Genomic DNA, 11,708 nt, shown 5'->3' with positions numbered 1-11,708 from the left:
CCTTGCCCTTCTTGAAACTAGTGGTTTCACCAACCATCAACAATTGATGCTCCTTCTTGATTTCTACTTTCGCGGTGTCAAACATCGCGAATACCTCAAGGATCATCATATCTATCCCTGATATGTTATAGTTCATCACGAAGCTCTAGCAGCTTGGTGGCAATGTCTTTGGAGAAACATCACTATCTCATCTGGAAGATCAACTCCCACCCGATTCAAATGATTGTTGTACTCAGACAATCTGAGCACAAGCTCAACAATTGAGCTTTTCTCCTTAGTTTGCAGGTTAAGAAAGTCATCGGAGGTCTTATACCTCTTGACATGGGCACGAGCCTGAAATCCCAATTTCAGCCCTCAAAACATCTCATATGTTTCGCGATGTTTCAAAAACGTCTTTGGTGCCTCAACTCTAAACCGTTTAACTGAACTATCACGTAGTTATCAAAACGTGTATGTCAGATGTTCGCAACAACCACAGACAACGTTCGAGGTTCAGCACACTGAGCGGTGCATTAAGGACATAAGCCTTCTATGAAGCAATGAGGGCAATCCTCAGTTTACGGACCTAGTCCGCATAATTGCTACTATCAACTTTCAACTAATTTTTCTCTAGGAACATATCTAAACAGTAGAACTATAGCGTGAGCTACGACATAATTTGCAAAAACCTTTTGACTATGTTCAGGATAATTAAGTTCATCTTATGAACTCCCACTCAGATAGACATCCCTCTAGTCATCTAAGTGATTACATGATCCGAGTCAAACTAGGCCGTGTTCGATCATCACGTGAGACGGACTAGTCATCATCGGTGAACATCTTCATGTTGATCGTATCTAAGCAAATAAGATGTATAAACATGATAAACATCACATGCAATCAAATAGTGACATGATATGGCCATCATCACTTTGCTCCTTTTGATCTCCATCTTCGGGGCTCCATGATCATCATCGTCACCGGCATGACACCATGATCTCCATCATCATGATCTCCATCATTGTGTCTTCATGAAGTTGCCTCGCCAACTATTACTTCTACTACTATGGCTAACGGTTAGCAATAAAGTAAAGTAATTACATGACGTTTAAGTTGACACGCAGGTCACAAATAAATAAAGACAACTCCTATGGCTCCTGCCGGTTGTCATACTCATCGACATGCAAGTCGTGATTCCTATTACAAGAACATGATCAATCTCATACATCACATATATCATTCATCACATCCTTTTTGGCCATATCACATCACATAGCATACCCTGCAAAAACAAGTTAGATGTCCTCTAATTGTTGTTTGCATGTTTTACGTGGCTGCTATGGGTTTCTAGCAAGAACGTTTCTTACCTACGCATGAACCACAACGTGATATGCCAATTGCTATTTACCCTTCATAAGGACCCTTTTCATCGAATCCGATCCGACTAAAGTGGGAGAGACAGACACCCGCCAACCACCTTATGCAACTAGTGCATGTTTGTCGGTGGAACCGGTCTCACGTAAGCGTACGTGTAAGGTTGGTCCGGGCCGCTTCATCCCACGATGCCGCCGAATCAAGATAAGACTAGTAACGGCAAGCATATTGAACAATATCGACGCCCACAACTACTTTGTGTTCTACTCGTGCAAAGAATCTACGCAATAGACCTAGCTCATGATGCCACTGTTGGGGAACGTAGCAGAAATTCAAAATTTTCCTATGTGTCACCAAGATCTATCTATGGAGAGACTAGCAACGAGGGGAAGGAGAGTGCATCTACATACCCTTGTAGATCGCTAAGCGGAAGCGTTCAAGTGAACGGGGTTGATGGAGTCGTACTCGTCGTGATTCAAATCACCGATGATCTAGTGCCGAACGGACGGCACCTCCGCGTTCAACACACGTACAGCTCGACGATGTCTCCCACGCCTTGATCCAGCAAGGAGAGAGGGAGAGGTTGAGGAAGACTCCATCCAGCAGCAGCACAACGGCGTGGTGGTGATGGAGGAGCGTGGCAATCCTGCAGGGCTTTGCCAAGCACCTACGGGAGAGGAGGAGGTGTCACGGGAGGGAGGGAGGCGCCAAGGGCTCAGGTATGGATGCCCTCCCTCCCCTCCACTATATATAGGGGCAGGGGAGAGGGGGGAGGCGCAGCCTTGCCCCTTCCTCCAAGGAAGGGGTGCGGCTAAGAGGGGGGGAGGAGTCCATCCTCCCCAAGGCACCTCGGAGGTGCCTTCCCCTTTTAGGACTCTCCCCTTTTTCCTATATCTTGGCGCATGGGCCTCTAGGGGCTGGTGCCCTTGGCCCATGTAGGCCAAGGTGCACCCCCTACAGCCCATGTGGCCCCCCGGGGCAGGTGGCCCCACCCGGTGGGCCCCCGGGACCCTTCCGGTGGTCCCGGTACAATACCGATGACCCCGAAACTTGTCCCGATGGCCGAAACAGGACTTCCTATATATAAATCTTTACCTCTGGACCATTCCGGAACTCCTCGTGACGTCCGGGATCTCATCCGGGACTCCGAACAACATTCGGTAACCACATACAAGCTTCCTTTATAACCCTAGCGTCATCGAACCTTAAGTGTGTAGACCCTACGGGTTCGGGAGACATGTAGACATGACCGAGACGTTCTCCGGTCAATAACCAACAGCGGGATCTGGATACCCATGATGGCTCCCACATGTTCCACGATGATCTCATCGGATGAACCACGATGTCAAGGACTTAATCAATCTCGTATTCAATTCCCTTTGTCTATCGGTATGTTACTTGCCCGAGATTCGATCGTCGGTATCCAATACCTTGTTCAATCTCGTTACCGGCAAGTCACTTTACTCGTTCCGTAACACATCATCCCGTGATCAACTCCTTGGTCACATTGCGCATATGATGATGTCCTACCGAGTGGGCCCAGAGATACCTCTCCGTTTACATGGAGTGACAAATCCCAGTCTCGATCCGCATAAAACAATAGATACTTTCGGAGATACCTGTAGTGCACCTTTATAGTCACCCAGTTACGTTGTGACGTTTGATACACCCAAAGCACTCCTACGGTATCCAGGAGTTACACACTCTCATGGTCGAAGGAAGAGATACTTGACATTGGCAAAGCTCTAGCAAATGAACTACACGATCTTTTGTGCTAGTCTTAGGATTGGGTCTTGTCCATCACGTCATTCTCCTAATGATGTGATCCCGTTATCAACGACATCCAATGTCCATAGCCAGGAAACCATGACTATCTGTTGATCACAACGAGCTAGTCAACTAGAGGCTCACTAGGGACATATTGTGGTCTATGTATTCACACGTGTATTACGATTTCCGGATAATACAGTTATAGCATGAATAAAAGACAATTATCATGAACAAGGAAATATAATAATAATACTTTTATTATTGCCTCTAGGGCATATTTCCAACACTTCTGGGATGGGCAAGTTGACCATCTCCCCACTGAATAAGGCGTTTTGTCAAGCTTGTCTGAAGGTTTTGGAATTTCCCCTTAGACATGCATCCCTCAGGAGTAGGCAGGCCCAAATACTTCTCCTCAAAAACCAGACTTTGCACACACAGCACCTGCCGAACCTCATCTTGAACTGTGTTCGGACAAGAAGAACCAAAGAACATGGAACATTTTTCATAGTTGAGACTTTGCCCAGTGGCCATACCATACAAGTCTAGAGGCTTCCTTAACGCTCTCTGCCTGACCTCTAGTTGCCTCAAAAAACAACAAGGTATCGTCAGCAAATAACAAGTGAGATGTACCTGGTGCTCGCCTGCATACTCTCACCGGAGTAATAAGACCAGAAGCCACTCTTTTTTTAGGATCACAGAAAGACCATCCGCCACAAACAGGAATAAGAATGGTGAAAGGGGATCACCTTGCCGAAGCCCACGCGTCGGTGCAAATGAGTCCAAGAGAGTTCCGTTTAATTTGACAGAATATCTCACCAATATGACACAAGTCATGATCCAGTCTATCCATCGTTGAGAGAACACCAACTTTTGCATCACTTGCCTCAAGAATCCCCAGTCCACCCTATCATATGCTTTGGAGAGATCAAGCTTATATGCACAAAAGCTCTTTGTGGGATCCTTTTCTTGCTTTATATAGTGTAAGCACTCAAAGGCAATTAGCGCATTATCAGTAATTATCCTACCCAGTATGAACGCACTCTGCTCATCTGAGATTAGGTTGTCCAAGAGAGGACGGAGCCTATTAACCAAACACTTAGATATGACCTTGTAAATCACATTGCACAGACTAATTGGCCTATACTTAGACAACTTTGTAGGATTAGCAACTTTTGGTATGAGGACAATTGTCGTGGAGTTAACTCCCTCTGGAATCACCCCCGTCGCAAAGAAGTCCTTAGCAGCCGTAATCACACTATCCTGGAGAGTCGCCAAATTCTTCTGAAAGAATCTAGCCGGAAAACCATCGGGCCCCGGCGCCTTAAGTGGTCCTATCTGAAAGAGTGTGTCAGAGATTTCCTTATCACTAAACGGAGCACATAACTTGTTATTGTCCTCCTCCGTGACCAGTGCTTCAAAGAGATCAACCACATGGCCTGCATCAAGGTTAACATTCGATGTGAAGATATCACGAAAATACTCATTCGCTAACTTACCCATAGATACCAAATCTGAGTGGACCACCCCAATACTATCTGTTAACTGCCTGATTTTGTTTTTTTGAGCCCTCCACACTGCCTTACTATGAAAAAACTTTGTGTTGCGATCGCCCTCCTTAAGCCATGAAATTCTCGATCTTTGGAGCCAGATCATCTCCTCTTGGTACAAAAGATCATTCATCCTGTCTGTCACTTTCCTTATTTCTTGTCTGTCCGCATTCATATGCATGAGCTCTTCGAGCTGTGATCGGGACTTAGCTAACTCCTTTGTTACATTTCCGAACTTCCTGCACCAAGACCCAAGCGACACCATCTCGTCTTGGTTAGCGCCTCTCGCAGCTGCTCCAAAGTTTGGACATTTCCAACAGACTCCCAAGCATTCTTGATGACCTCCGGCAGCGTGGAGTCCCGCTCCTAGAAAATCTCGTACCGGCGTTGTTTAGGCCCAACCGGTCCTGAATCCGCCTCACCTTTGAGCAGTACTGCCACATGGTCCGAACAAGGACTAAGAATATGATGTACAAAGGCAAAAGAGAATAGATTCCTCCACTCATTTGTTGCAACGGCCCTATCAAGCCTCACCCTGACATTGTTCGTGTCGCTTCTCTTATTGTCATAGGTGAAAGGGACCCCCGAAAAACCCAAGTCTACCAAGCCACAAACTTCAAGCGCATCCCTGAATGCTATCATCTGCGGCTCCGGCCTTGGTGTAGCTGAAAAGTGTTCAAAATCCCATATTGCTCCGGTCTTGAGTAAATGTTGAGCTTCATTCTCTAGCACAATATCCAATCAAGAGTTCACATCAGCGGTCAACACTCAACATTGAAGATGACTAGTCAAATTAATATGCATCGCCAGTCATTTCCCTGTGATACTTCAACAATTATTTGAAGGCTGAATTTATTTCATTCTGGCAGATACATCACGGGACTATTATTCTCATAATATTTACTCAACAGAATCTGTTGTTTTCATATTCGGCATCCTACTTCTCGAGATTGTAAGTGGGAGAAGGGCTTCATATGAATTGTCTGGAAAATAACACGAGTTTAGGAGATATTTATACACACGTGACGTAGAATTCAGGGCTATGGCATCTCCAATGCGGTCCCTTAAAGTGCCAGTAAAGGGCGTGGTCCGTGCAAAGTAGGGTCTAGTATATTGTTCTTGTACACGTATTCGTATACGTATATAATTGTAATTGTGATCATCTATATATTGAGACGTGAGGCTGGATTTCAACCACCCACGCAAAACCCTAAACCCTGTGTTTAACTTGGTATCAGCAAGGGGCGACACAGGCCGAGAGACGATGGTGTCCGGCCCAGGTGAGGATGGCAGCCCGGGCGACGGACCGGGCGAGGGTGGCGACCCAGCTGTGCCGGGAGAGGGTGGCGACCCAGCCGCGTCCGTGGTCGCGCCATCGGGCGCCGCGCCTACCTCGGGCGGCGGGACATGCACGTCGGGCGCATCAGGAGGCGTCGGAGCAGCAACATGTACCTGGGTTCGAGGATGCCACTTATCCCTCTCATGTCTGCAAACTTCAGCGGTCTATTTATGGTCTCAAGCAATCGCCTCATGCCTGGTATGCTCGTTTGAGTCAGATCCTTTCGCGGCTCGGTTTTGTTGCCTCCAGATCAGATGCATCTCTGTTCATCTTCTCTCAGGGTAAAATACAGATATACATGCTGGTGTATGTTCATGATATTGTGATTGCTGGCTCTACCCCCGCCGTGGTGGATCGTCTTGTGCAGTCGTTGTCTGCTAGCTTTCCCATCAAAGATTTGGGTCACCTCGAGTACTTTCTTGGTTTGGAAGCGTCCTTTCATTCAGGGGGCATGACCTTGACGCAGAAAAAGTATGCTTTGGATCTTCTTCATCGCGTTAACATGGAGAACTGCAAGGCCACTTCCACTTCGCTTGCTACTTCCGAGGGTCTCTCACGTCATAGTGGTGCACTACTGGGTAGAGATGACTCCTTTCGGTGTCGCAGTGTGGTTGGAGCACTTCAGTATTTGACCCTCACTCGTCCTGATTCTCCTTCGCAGTGAACAAAGTGTGTCAGTTCCTGTCTCAGCCAACGGAGGATCATTGGGAAGCAGTCAAGTGTATTATGAGATATGTCAAAGGTACGCTAGACATGGAACTACGGATTCGTAAGTCCAGATTTACTGGAGTGAGTATATTTACCGATGCAGACTGGGCATGTTGTGTTGATGATAGGCGCTCCACTGGTGGTTTTGCTATATTTGTTGGACCTAACCTTGTATCGTGGAGCTCGAAGAAGCAACCCACAATCTCGAGATCAAGCACCGAGGCAGAGTATAAGGCATTGGCCAATGGTGCGGCTGAAGCCATTTGGATAGACTCAGTTCTCACAGAACTTGGAGTCCCACGGCATCACACTCCTATATTATGGTGTGATAACTTAGGGGCAACTTACCTGATGGTGAATCCATTATTTCATGCTCGAACCAAACACATTGAGATTGATTTCCATTTTGTGAGAGAACGAGTAGCTGCTTGCGAACTGGAAGTCAGGTTTATTTCTACAGATGATCAGTTAGCGGATGTATTTACTAAACCCGCTACTAGACAGATGCTAGACCGTTTTAGAACCAATCTGAATCTTGTATGGAGTTCAGATTGAGGGGGCATGTAAAGTAGGGTCTAGTATATTATCCTTGTACACGTATTCGTATACGTATATAATTGTAATTGTGATAATCTATATATTAAGACGTGAGGCTGGATGTCAACCACCCACACAAAACCCTAAACCCTGTGTTTAACTGTCCAAACACTTTTTGTCATTCAACGCAATTCACTAGTCGTCCGCCGACCAGTCCTCATGTTCGTTTTCCGTCAAACCGGAAGCAAACTTGAAGAAGCGTTGAGTTGGACACGTGTCCTCACAGCTTATGTGATTTGTCCTCTAAATCCGTCTAGCCCATCCTTAATGTCTGCATTTGCTGCCTATTCGAGGGAAATGGTTAGATGGCTAGATCCCGTATGTCCATGGACGCATCGGTATTTTTTTCGATAAAGAAGACGCATCGGTATGGGTCTATGGTTTTGTTTCCCGTTTCATGTCTCAGACTATCACTATCTATGTAGAGTAAATAATCTGCTCCGTTAATTATACAATAACAAGAATTATAGTGGTCAAGATTAAAGATCAACTTTTATTTCAACTATGGTATTGATGAAACTTTAAGAGCATCAACTATATGCCAAATTCCCTACGTGCGAATTTTGGTTACCAGAAGTTACCTATCTAGGCCTCATAATTCTTGCGGAAGGTATTGTTGCCAATTCCAAGAGAGTTCAGGTTGTTCTTAGTTAGACTCCACCTGAATCGATTATGAAAGTTACGATTTTTCATGGTCTAGCAAGCTATTTCTGCCACTTCGTCAAGAATTTTTTCAAAGTTGTCAAATCTCTGACTGAACTCCTCAAGAATGGTAAAATGTCTAAGTGGACACCATAGTGGAAAAAAAATCAGGAATTGAAAAGAAGACGGATTATTGCCCCCGTACTTGTGCCCCCACATGTTCACAAAGACTTTACAATTTATTGTGATGCCTCGCGACAATGACTGGGTTGCATTCTGATGCAAGATCGACATGTGATTGCATATGCTTCTGATCACTTGTGTCCACATAAGGATAATTATCCAATACACAATTTAGAACTAGCAGTTGTAGTCTATGCTCTTAATACATGGCGCCGTTACCTAACCATTGCGAAATATATATACATGGATCATCAGAGTCCAAAGTATATCTTCACCCATCAAGATCTTAATCTCACGCAATGACGTTGTTTCGAGGTTATTTTGAATTATGATTTAGGAATATCCTTCACCCACAAAGCAAATGTCATGGCTGACGCACTATATTTGGAATGAAAAGAGTAATAATTAAAAGAAGTCGGATAGTTCATTAAGATAATGCTTAGTAATTATTGTTTATTTTTAGCTATTTAAGATCTTTCTAAATCTTAAAAAACAAATTACATAACAAAATAGTAGGATGGCAAGAGAATTAGTGCAGCGGGTGAAAAAATGCAAGGATTAAAATCAAGCGTCAAGAGCCTATCAAGGCAGCCCTAAAATGCCCTGACAACAGATCCATTTACAGCAAAATCGGTGCTATCTCGTTCGATTTAGTTACCTAAATGTTAAAAACTGAGTTAGATGTTTTAAGCTAAAAACCTGATGATCAGATTTGCCATGCGAAAATTGATAAAATTGCAATGTTTCTGTATAGGATTTTCCATCTTCTAAAGTAAAAATTGCCATGTAGTGTAAAAGCTTTTTAGAAGAACTACCATGCTGCAGCGGGTAATTGTCATGTGTTTGATCGGGCCGGATCCGACGTACTTGAGGGCGTCAATTTTTTTATGCTAAAATTCTGACATCGGATGTATATTGGGGTCCTTTAGTTATGGGGTGTCGCTACGTCCTCCGGTGGATAAAACGAAAGCATCAGTGGCCTCTAGAGCCATCCGATTGACAAAAAAAGAGCCATCAGATCTCCCCAAACGTGTGTCATGAATTGCAACAAGCTAGTTGTTGCGATGTTCACTCTGCAACAACGGCTTCGTTGCAAAACCACCCAAAACGGTTCTTTTCACATCACGCGTTCTTTTCTTAAGCGTTATTTTTGCAAGAAAAATATTTGCAACAGAGGTCATGTTACAGATTTTTCTTCCATCTTTCACGTTTTTGTAGCATAAATGATGTCGCAGAAGGATTTTTTTTTTTGCAACAAGGATGATGTTGCAGAAGTTTTTTCAGTGAAAAATGATCAAGTTATATACTCGCTGGCTACTCTTTGGGGCTTCATAAGTTTTCAACAGAGCATGTGTTACAAATTTAAGTTTGCAACATGCCCAATGTTGCAAACTTGTTGGTCTGTCTCGCGTAGCCCTACGCCCTGCATAATTAAAATCAAATCGGGCGGCGAATCAACCTGTGGTTGAGTTGGTTAGGAGGACAGTGGTATCCCCAGCCCACCAGGGTTCAAATCCTGGTGCTCGCATTATTCCTGGATTTATTTCAGGATTTCCGGCGATGCGCTTTCAGTGGGAGGAGACGTTCCCGTCGATGACGAGGCGCCTATGGTGGCTTCGTAAATCTCAAGATGATATGCCGGCTCAGTCTCTCGGAGGTGCTCATAGGGGTAGGGTGTGCGTGTGTGCGTTCATAGGGATGAGTGTATGCGCGTGTATATGAGCGCTTGTGTCTGTACTGATGCTCAAAAAAAAAATCAAATCGGGCGGTCACAGAGGTGACGGATACGTGCGAGTCTTCAGCCGGCTGAAAGATAGCGTTTCCCTTAGTTATGGACAAAAATCGCGTCCAAGTTTCGCCATGCGCGGCCGTGGCCAAATCACTGACCACTAAAATACTTGGGGAAACGAGAGCGGAAACCACCTTGAGGTAGAGGAGAAGTAGTCCAAATCCAATCCAGTACGTAGCGCGCGGTTACCTATCCATTCATATGGAGCACTTTATTCATTCATATGGAACATTGACTTCAAGAATTGTATATAGTCCATGTCCAATTATTAATCCAGAATGGAGTATGCATCTCCATATGGCAGAATTGAGGTTCATTCTTCCATAAAGAACAAAAGGCCAGAGTCACAAAACTTCTGCTCTGGTCCTCGGAATACTAGCGGCAAGTTCCGAAGCGCCCAATGTCACTCTTAAACTGACAATTTGTATAAAACAAGCACAGTACATCCCATCAAGCAACTTAATTAGTACTTCCTCTATTTTAATTTACTCTGCATATTAGATTTGATTAAAGTCAAATTTCATAAAGTTTAATCAAGTTTATAGGAAACAATATAAATATTTACCATAACAAATCTATATGATGTGAAAGTACATTCAATAATGAATCTAATGGTATTAGTTTGTTATTGTGTATATTAATATTTTTGTTTATAAACTTTGTCAAAATTATAAAGTTTGACTTTGACCAAAGCTAATATACGGACTAAATAAAAATGCACGAAGTACAGTTTTCTATTAGGTGGTCACGACGGGAGGTCCCCTTGTTTTAAACAAAAAATAGTTGGTCACGGTATATTACCAAAATAGGCTTACGCCCTGCTATATTAATATAGCACCCACCCGATACAGCCAGAAGTTCGACGCTGGGGCAAACAACACAATCATGCCCAAAAGAAAAATAAGAGAAAAGCAAGAGAAAGAAATGCCGGCAGCACCGGATGAACGAAAGCTGAAGCATCCCGCAACCGTTGCGCCCACCGGAAACATCCACCACGCTCCAATGCCATCGAGTCACTGCGAACCAAGCAACATCTTCAAGAAGGACTGCGACAACGACGACGCTGCTGCCCGAACGAATCCTAGGATTTCTCCTGGTACATTGAGGGAAGCAGGCGAGAGGTACTCCTGACGCCCTTCAAGAAGGTTGATGGTGCCCGCAGGCGTCACCGCGTCGGTGCCGGGCGGACCCAGAGGGATTTCGCCCTACCCCTCATACCCACAACCCAGGACTAACCGGCGGCTCCACCACGTCAACCGCCCACCAACCTGCACCACCATAGTCACGAGGACACCACCGTTGTCTCTCCATCACAGATGCTGCGAGGCCGGCTGAACCAAACGAGACCACCGCCGATAGGGACCGGTAACACCACAGCCACGTGGGAGGGGACAACCTCCATTGGCACAAGCCGTAGCAGACCGGCCGCAGGCGCGAGAGCACGCCGGACCCCCTGCCCAGCCGGGCCCAGATCAGGCCCGTTAAGCTCCTGCTGCCGCGCTGCACCTGACGCAGCGCAGAGCCGCCGACCCCAACAACCGCATCCCGCCAGCCCAGCCGGAGGCCAGACCAACCTGCCCTGACCCAGATCGGGCCCAAAAGGGACTAGATCTGGGCCTGCAGGGCTCTGCCGGCCAACCCCCATCGCCAAAGGGCCGCGCCGCCGCCGTATCTGCGCCCGATCTACACTGGAGCACCGCCCGCCGAGGCGCACCGTCGCCGGAAACTGCCGCCCGAGCCGGAGAACCGCGAGGGGGAGAGGAAGAGGGCCGCCACCGCC

This window comes from Triticum dicoccoides, chromosome 6A (genome assembly GCF_002162155.2).
Source record: "Triticum dicoccoides isolate Atlit2015 ecotype Zavitan chromosome 6A, WEW_v2.0, whole genome shotgun sequence".
NCBI lineage: Eukaryota > Viridiplantae > Streptophyta > Magnoliopsida > Poales > Poaceae > Triticum > Triticum dicoccoides.
This window is presented reverse-complemented; position numbering follows the sequence as displayed.